This window comes from Echinops telfairi, unplaced genomic scaffold (genome assembly GCF_000313985.2).
Source record: "Echinops telfairi isolate 266 unplaced genomic scaffold, ASM31398v2 ScPeMD7_443;HRSCAF=831, whole genome shotgun sequence".
Taxonomy (NCBI): Eukaryota; Metazoa; Chordata; class Mammalia; order Afrosoricida; family Tenrecidae; genus Echinops; species Echinops telfairi.
Window position 1 is genome coordinate 82,488,495 of NW_022104341.1, and position 9,699 is coordinate 82,498,193.

Here is a 9,699-nt window from a genome sequence, read left to right on the forward strand (position 1 = left end):
CAATACAAAAGAATACATAATCTCTGAAAATTATTAAAATATCCCTGCTACCAATACATTTCAAAATACAAAACTAATTACCATGTTTGTTACTTCTGTGTAACAAGAGAAATTCCGTTTCAAACATGAAATTCAGTCTTTAAGTATGAATGGTATGAATGAGTCTTTTTTTTTTCTTCTTAATTTATTGGGATCCTTACGCATGCAAGGCCTCAGAGAAGAGGGTCCCTGAAGGAACCAAGATTGTGGTTCCTGTGGCCATGGTTCTCCACCTTCCTAATGCCGTGACCCTTTCATACAGTTCCTCATGTTGTGGTGACCCCCAACCATAAAATTATTTTCTTTGCTACTTCATAACTGTAATTTTGCTAGTGTTATGAATCAGGAGACCCCTGTGAAAGGGTCATTCAACCCCCCAAAGGAGTTGTGACCCACAGGTTGAGAACTGCTGTCCTATGGCAAATCCAGTCCAGCCAGAGTGGGGAATGCCTCTGGGTCATCTACATCAGAAGGAGAAGCACTTGATTTGTCTGTCCTGCTGTCCCTATTGTCCACCATGCCCACATCCTCCTCTTCTTCCCCTGTCACCATGTCCTGGGCAGCCAAGGTCTCCAAAATTAATCTCCAGCTGAGATGCTATATCATTTTCTGGGTTCTGGAAATGATGGCCCATAACAGAATTTCAGCATGAGCTTCCTTCCTTTTTGACTTATGACTTGGACTTATCCTTTCTTCCACTGCCCATCAGAACCTTCATTTGGTTTTTGGAATATTAAATTCTACTTTTGCCTGGTCCTTGTTTTGAATAGCCTTCCACTCATCCAATATAATCTCTTTTGGACCCTCTTCCTTTACCTCTTCAACTTCATTCTCCATATTCTCAGAAGGGATATTCTTCACCTTTAGGTGTTTCCTCCATTACATTTGATTGATCCAAGTCACTTAATTCATCTTTGGCAGTTCCGCAGTTGTGAGATCTGCTACCTCCATATTGGTCTTCATGTTTCAGGCCACTGTAATGTGAAAAAGATCTATCACTTCTACTATGCCTATTCAAGTTCATGTTTGCCACAAGAATCAATCTGTCTCCTCTTCCCATTCCAGGTCCTCGGCCTCTTCCAAGACTACCCGACTTTGGATAGGTCAGTCAATAATTGGCCTATCAACTGAAAAATCTCCTCATTCACCTTTTTCTTCAAGTGGTTTTTCAAATCGTCTTTCCTGAGGTGGTCACCTTTCTGCTTTTTCTTCAATTAGTTTCCCTCGACCCTTATGTTGTTGATCAGTTCTTCTTCCAACATGTCTTACACCTTCTACCCAAGTTTTACCTACTTTCTTTCTTTTGTTTTTTTTACATGCATAAGTATGGGTTTTTTTTAATCATTTTATTGGGCTCATACAACTCTTATCACAATCCATACATCCATCCATTGTGTCAAGCACATTTGTACATTCATTGCCCTCATCATTCTCAAAACATTTGCTCTCCACGTAAGCCCTTGGTATCAGCTTCTCATTTTTCCCCTCCCTCCCCGCTCCCCCCTTGCTCCCCACTCCCTAATGAACCCTTGATAATTTATAAATTATTATTATTTTTTCATGTCTTACCCTGTCCGACGTCTCCCTCCCTTCACCCACTTTTCTGTTGTTGCCTTCTTTCTTTTTTTTTTTTTTAATTTATTTTTTATTTTTTGCCTTCTTTCTTAAGTGAAGCAGGCACTATGTCTCCGCTTTCTTGTCAGCCGCGCCAGCACTGAGGGGCAGTGGGTTCTTGAGATCCTTCTGAGACCCTTTACCCTGTTGCAGTGGAGTTGGTCCGGGTTGCGGCCTGAGCTGCACTCCTGGCCCCAGCGCCACCACACTGCCCTCACTGGCTTCTTTTTTCTTGTTTTCTGTGCGCTTCACCTCCTCAAAGGGATCCTATTCATCATCAAATAACTGGTTGAATTGGTTGGTGACCACACAGTCAAAGCCTTCCTGTAAGTGCCCAGGCATTATGGTGGCTTGGGGGCGCATTCTTCCAAGGATTGCTGCAGCAGACTGGCGGAGCCAAGAGCACCTGGGTCAGCTCAGCTCTACCCATAGGATGGCCAGGTGGAGAGAGCCATATAGCTTTTGGTCCTATTTAATTATGGTTCTTTTGCACATTTAATTATTTCATATTAATAATAAAGTTTTTTCAGGTTCTAAATAAAATTCTATAAAAGGAAATATTTAAAAATTACGTACTAGTAAAAAACAAAACTTTAAGAATATTTGTCTTTTTCTATTTTTATATAAGTACCTATATAATATCCTTAATTTTGCCTCTTGGTTCACAAAATCTAAAATATTCCCCATTGGCCGATTCATAACAGGAACAAAATTGCAGTTATGAAGTAGCAACAAAAATAACTTCATGGTTGGGGGTCACCACACATGAGGAACAGTATTAAAGGGTCGCAGCATTAGGAAGGTGAACCACTGCTCAAGTTGGAAAGCAGTCAAAATACATCTGGGGAGAACTGTCTGCTCAAAGTGGTAGGAAAATGTGGCCTTGTTGATAGAAACAAAGCTGGAGATTGTAGGATAGAATTTTTCAAGACCAATGCATTTTTTATTGCAAATATCTTTTTTCAACAATGTCAAGATTGCCGAGTGCCTACACATGTGGAACTCATCAGACAGCATATGCAGGAGTCAGATTGACATCATCTGGGAAAAAGATGATGGAAGCTCTCAATACTATCTGCCAAAACAAGGCCAGGGACCGACTGTGGAGCAGACCATTGATTGCTCACATACAAGTTTAGGTCAAAGCTGAGTAGTTAAAACAATTCCAGGAGAGCCCAAAATATGATATTGAGTATATCCCATCTGACTTTAGAGACAATCTCGAGTAGATTTGACTGGTTTCTGCTGGTTGCGGGAGTTATGGCCTCAAGGTTACTTCGTGGAACTGGAGCATTGGCCGCTCAGGCCCTGAGTGCGCGCGACCCCAATGGGGTGGCCGCCGTGCGCAGTATGGCTATTGGAGGCGGCATCCCTATGGACTAAGAGCAGGCAATGGGACTGGAGAGGGAGGTCATGATGGCCGCACACGCAAAGGGCTGGATCCATACAATATGCTTGCTTCGAAGGCAGCCGCAGGCACCACAGAGGACCCTAATTTAGTCCCCTCCATCACCAACAAGCGAATCGTGGGCTGCATCTGTGAAGAGGACAACAGTGCTGTCATCTGGTTTGGGCTGCACAAAGGTGATGCTCAGCGATGCCCTAACTGTGGAACCCATTACAAGCTGGTGCCCCACCAGTTAGCCCACTGAGCCCATACACTGACTCACGCGAAACGCTTTCTTCTCTTCAATAAAGACTAGCCATTGCATTGGCTCCTTCTCCCATTAAAAAAAAAAAAAAGAAGAAGAAGAGTAGATTTGACTAATTGGACACTAATGACAAAACACCAGGTGAATTAATTCCATTTTCCCACAAACTCTTTTGAAGACCCCTCATATATACATATACAATTTTTACAGAATGTGCTGCATATATATCCATGAATTTATGAAAGAAATTATAAAGCTTCTTAGCCATAACCAAACACCTTGAATGAATGAGTTGCTGAACCTGGGGCTCAGGACCATAGACTCATGGAATATCAAGGTCAATTGGCATAGCTTAGGCTGCAAAGACAGTATTCTATATCCTACTTCAGTGAGTAGCAAAAGGGGTCTTAAGAGCTTGTGAGCAGTATAACTACTGGACTCTCCCCATCCAGAGCAAAGAAGACTGAGGAAAATCAAAGAGATATGGAAGCATTTAATTCATAGGACTAATGGACTATATGAACTGCAGCCTCCCCAACCCTGAGATTAGATACTGTCCAACTACCACTGCCTAATCCTCTGGAAGAATCTCAATAGGAAGTCTTGAATGGCATGGGCAGGGAGGTGGGGATTTGGAACAAAACTGAAAATAATAAAAATGACCAAGCTTACTGGTCTGATAGAAACGGTGGAACCCTAAGTTACCCTTAGTTACTCTTTGACTTTTTAAGCCCCTTCATGAACAATAACATCGGGGCAGTGCAAGTATGGACTTCTTGGAACAATCAACTCGACGAGGCCAAAAGGGCAGCATTTGCCCAGGGATAAAGCTCACGAGGCAGGAAGAGACAGGAAAGGAGGTAGGGGAAATTATTTAAAAGTAGAGAAAATAGGAAGAGTGCTGTTACATGTGGGAATTGCAGTCCACGTTACAAAACAAAATGTGTATGAATTGTTGAATGGGAAGCCAATTTTCGGTGTCAACTTTCACCCAAATCACAATAAAAAGTTTATAAGAATTTTTTTAAATTTCCATGTAAACTCACTTGAGTCTTTGGCCAAATATTCAAATATTAAGCTCTGTATGTGCAAGATGAGATTCCACAAGAATGTGGAAAGAGGAACTAACACTAAAAGGGGGGGCCGGGGAGCCAGGCCATCAACTGAAATGTTCACCTATAGAGACCGGGAGTTCTCTGCTCACTTGTACACCCCTAACCCTAATGAAACAGAGGCCGTGGATTTTGCTAATTTGAAAGAATAGTGGTATCTCATTGTAGTTTTAACTTGTACTCTTTTGATCCCAGTGAGGCTGAGCATTTTGTCAGATGCTTATGGATTGGTGCTTCCTATCGTCAGGACAAAGCCAGGAGATGCTTCCCACCTCCTCAGTGAAGACTATGTTCTCTCTCCTGCAGGGCTAAGGAGCCAGGATTCCTGACAGAATCGATGGTTAGATGAGCCTCTGGAGCTGATGTGCAGATGTCTGCATCTCTTCCAGTCTGTCCCTGCCTGTCCTCCAACCACTGCTGTTTCCTCTTCTCTCTAGGAGCCATTGCTATATTTGTAAAGAAGTCTTGGTCTGAAGCCGATGGATTCTGGGTTCCCACTTAACTCTAGCCCCAATCCAAGAACAGTTCATTTTGATAGCAGGACCCTGCTCAATACTCACCTTCATGAAATGATCACTGAAGACAAGGGTGCTACAGCAAAGTGTAATGATGACAGCAGATGGTGACCAGCTATCAGAATAGTGTCTGGGGTCTTAAAGGCTTGTTTTCAAACAAGCAGCCATCTAAGGGAGAAGTTAATTAATTGCACATGGAAGAAGCACACCAGCTTGTGTGAGCCAAAGATGACAATGACAAAATCTAAATATGACGAAGGGAAAAGTATCAGGACTTCAATTGTGAACACCAATTTGTAGAAGACTATGGAGGAGAGTGGGAGCCCAAAACCCATCTGCAGAGTGTCTAGTCAGATTAAGCTGCTGGCAGATCCCCTCTAGCCGTAGGCAAGGGTCTCGAACAACTTTACTATCTGACAGAGATCACTGTAATCTTGATTATGCTGGATTGAACTTGATATTTTGTCAATTGACCACCCTCTTGACCCAACCTGAATTTGTTCTGGGTGCAAGTATTTCTTGCTTCTTCCATGACAAAAATTTCTCTCTTGGCTTTTTAAATATTGATGGTGGCCTTTTTTTTCTTACTCATTATTTGTATTTTTATCTTTATATTATTATTACTTTATCCTTACCAGTTTATTTTAGTTTTGTTTTTATTGTTTCTGCTGGGTTTCCTAGTCTGTGAAGCACAGAAGAGGTAGATGCATAGAGATAATAACTATGCAGGGATTTATAAAGGAGGTAGTGAAGGTGGGAGACATGGAGGGTGAGGGAATTTGGGGAGCAAACAATGAATGTTGAAGGGGAGCACTAAAACTGATTGTGATGACACAAATAATGGCTACAAGGAAGAAGAAAATGTTCTAGAGTTGAATATGATGACAATTGTACAACTCTTCTTGATATGAATTATTGAATTGTAATACATGTGGAGAAAGTGCAAATAAAACTGTTGGGTTTTTTTAATGAAGAAGTCTTGATTTGTCTGGGCCTCCCAGCTTTATCTTCTGGAAAGTTGTTTGGAGAGAACATTTGTAAGTCCCCCTTCGCAGGCTTCAACAATGCATGAGTCTAGACCGCAGCACAGAAGCAGGGCACCAGAACCCCAAGCAGCCTGGAGAGCAACCTGTGCTGATCCTGTCGATGGAGTAGACAGCCGTACAGACCAAAGTGCCATTCCTCGGTTTTCCATCCTGAATAATACTTACCGACCTCACCCACAGTCACAGTGCACAATTCTGTCATGGCATATTGCATTGTCATTGTTTGTACTTGTTGCACTGTTTCCTCCCTAAGTAATCAACTCCTTGAGGATAAAGACTGTCTCTCCTGCTTATCTCAGTTCTCTGACACTCCTGCCAGCTTCTCTCTGCTAACAATTTATCCGACCCTCTTAGATTTGACCACTAGCTGGGGAGAATAAGAAATAGAGACACAGAATAAAGGCCTCAGAAAGACCCTTTGTGGAACATCACAAGAAAAATTTTGACTCAGATCAGAGTACAGAGGCTTATGGTATGTTAAAGGGAAGGAGCCCTAGTGGTACGATGGGTCAAGGGTGGACTGCTAGCCACAAGTTGACTGATTCAAACCCACAAGTCTGTGAGGAAAAGGTGAAGCTGTCAGCTCCAGTAAAGTTTACAGACTTAGAAACTCCAACAAACAATTCTACTCTGTCCTAGATGGTTGCTATGAGTCTGAATCAACTTGATGGCAGTGGGTTATTATGGTAAAGGGAAACTAACACTTTCTAAGAATCTAAATGCTGGACATTCATATTACAGTACTCAGTATTTTTTCACTGGTTTGATTTCACTCTCGTCTACAGCTGTCAGTCCCTCTGCATTATAAGAAAGGTGGTAGCCAGGAGCCCTAGCTTTATATTATCAGAGCTAAAAATATGCAACCAAAAATGGAGAAGACTTCTCTCCCACAATCTACAGATTAAACCAAGACAGGGCTCTAATTAGCTCTATTCTGGTTACATGTCCTGAGGACCAACTACTGTTGCTCGTGAAATGGGATATGATAACAGGCCATAGCTGAGCTATGCCTCCAAGGACGAGAAGCAGGTTTTGCTAACTAAGGGGGTTTGAAAAACTAGCTAGACAGCCCAAAGCAGTAAGTGACCAGAGCGTGAAAGTATTGATGCCATTATCTGTGTTGGGACCTCCTACTCTAACCCTTCTGCATATGGCCTGATTTCTTGTCCCTGAGGAGACGGCATCAAAGATGACCAAAAGCCTTTTTAACTCTCTGGTCAAGAGAAAACATGGCCTGTGAGCTGAGCCTGGAAGAGTGGGCCTTGATTGAGATAATCTAGAGAAAGGCATAGTCAGCACATCTGGATGGAGCTGCTCCCACGACTAGTTCTTCAAAGTGATACTGGTGCAGACAGGAAAGTTCAGGCCCAGACAGAGTCTTTGTCAGTCCCCAAGCAGCTGGAGTTGTTTTGAGATTACGTAAACCTAGCCACACCCCATGTGTCCAACTTTCTTCATCCCAGTCCTTCACTTTGATGACTTGTCTCCTCAGACTCACTCCTCCTGTAGCTATTTTCTTCACTCAGTTTTATAAAAATGAGTATATCTATAGAAATTCATCCATTCATTCCTTCAAAACTAATTTGTTGTACCATTTCATGCCCACTAGGATGGGTATTGTCAGAAAAATAGAAAATAATGAGTATTTTGAGGATGTAAAGTGAGGATAGAAAGAATTGGTGCAAGCATGTATTGCTGATAGGAATGTAAAATGACATAGCTGTTTGGAAAACAGTTTAGTCATTCCTCAAAGAATTAAACATACCATTTAAAAAAAAACAACAACAAAGTCTGACATCATGTCAATGCTGATTCATAGCAATCCTAATAGGACAAGGTAGAACCGCCCCCATGAATTTCTAAGACTTTTTTTTAAACAGTTTTATTGGCACATAATCCACATATCACACAATAGTTCAATCATATCCAGAAGAGTTGTACAATCCTTACCACAATCAATTTTAGAACATTTTCTTTTTTGTGTGCTCATTATTAGCTCCCCACGTCCTCCCAGTTTCCCCTGCCATGCCCCCAAGCAACCATTAATCTAGCTACTGCCTATAGATTTACCTATCTAAGACTAATTCTTTTCTTTTTTTTAACATTTTATTAGGGGCTCATACAACTGTTATCCCAATCCATACACACATCAATTGTGTAAAGTGCATTTGTACATCGTTTCTCAAAACATTTTCTCTCCATTTAAACCCCCGACATTAGGTCCTCATTTTTCCCCTCCCTCCCCGCTCCCCCCTCCCGCAAGACTAATTCTTTGTAGAAGAATTCCACCCCTTGGTCTGTATCTAACAGACTTGGAAGGAAGGCCTCAGACAGATACTTATACCCTAATGTGCATCGCAGCATTTATTTACAAAACAACCCAAATGTCCATTAATATATGAGTGGCTAGACAAAGCATGGCATATATATTACTCAACCTTAAAGAGAAATAAAGTTTTGATACATGTCACTTTATGAGTGAACCTGGAAAACATTGTGCTGAATTAAATAAGTCAGACATGAAAGAACAAACATTGAATGGTCCACTTTTATGAAATATCTAGAATAGATAAACTCGTGGAGACAAAAATGTTATTAGTGGTTGCCAGGAAATGGGAAACAGAAAATTAAAAATATCTCTTCGGAGCTAGTGAGTTTCTTTCTGTGTGGGTTAATGAAAAGTTTTTCATTCAAAAGGTTTTTTGAATCAAATAGTGATAATATCGTACAACCCGGTGCATGTAATTAATGCCAATGAATTAATTGTACACTTAAAAATAGGTAAAATGGCAAATTTTGGTTACAAAGATTTTGCCACAATAAATTTTTTAAAATACCATTTATTTAGCACCTGTTTTGCTGTGCTGGGCTCCTTCAATACTTTACAAATAGAAGGCCTCTATGAGATTGAATGGGAAGATGTCAGTTAAACCAAATTGAGCTTGATGAGTTCCTTCAGCCCCTTCTTGACGCCCAGGTGGATAGAATACTGAACAGAGCAGGTGTGACTTACTGGGTGTGGCTTCCAGGTGTCCTAGTTCATCCTTTTCTGACTCAGCCACAAGAAAAATAAAAGGATACGTTGTCTCAATCCAACAAATACATAAATAAATCTATGTAAGATGTGGCTCAGTTCTTTTATGGAAGTGGAACTCACTTTACACTTTATATGTTCACACTTACAGGTGGGTCCAGGGATAGATGATATCATTGAAGGTTCAAGTCTGGCTGGTCATCTCTATTCTGTTTGGTTGTCCGGCAAAGCTATTAAATTCAATCTCCTTAAACTATAGAAAACTACTCCTGTACCTATAAATATGAATCTGTTTGGAAATAGAGTTTTTCTTTTGTTATGTTAATGAGGTCATACCTCAGTAGGACAGGGCCTAAACCTAACCACTTGAAAACTCAAAAACCAAGCTCACTGCCATTGATCCATTCCGACTCATAGTGACCCTGTAGGACAGGGTAGAACTGCCCCTGTGGATTTCCGAGACTATAACTCTTTTTTTGTTGTTGTTGTTGTTGTTTAAATCATTTTATTGGGGGCTCATACAACTCTTATCACAATCCATACATACATCAATTGTGTCAAGTGCATTTGTACATTCGTTGCCCTCATCATTCTCAAAATATTGCTCTCCACTTAAGCCCTTGGTATCAGCTCCTCCTTTCCCCCACTCCCTCCCCGCTCCCCCCTCCCTCATAAACCCTTGATAAT

The 9,699-nt window shown here is 41.2% G+C and overlaps 2 pseudogenes; one reads left to right on the forward strand and one right to left on the reverse strand.

The window, feature by feature from the left end:
* Nucleotides 1-453: 453 nt before the first annotated feature.
* On the reverse strand, nucleotides 454-1,995 carry LOC101642637 (annotated as a pseudogene).
* Nucleotides 1,996-2,913: 918 nt separating this feature from the next.
* On the forward strand, nucleotides 2,914-3,326 carry LOC101658433 (annotated as a pseudogene).
* The last annotated feature ends 6,373 nt before the right edge of the window (nucleotides 3,327-9,699 follow it).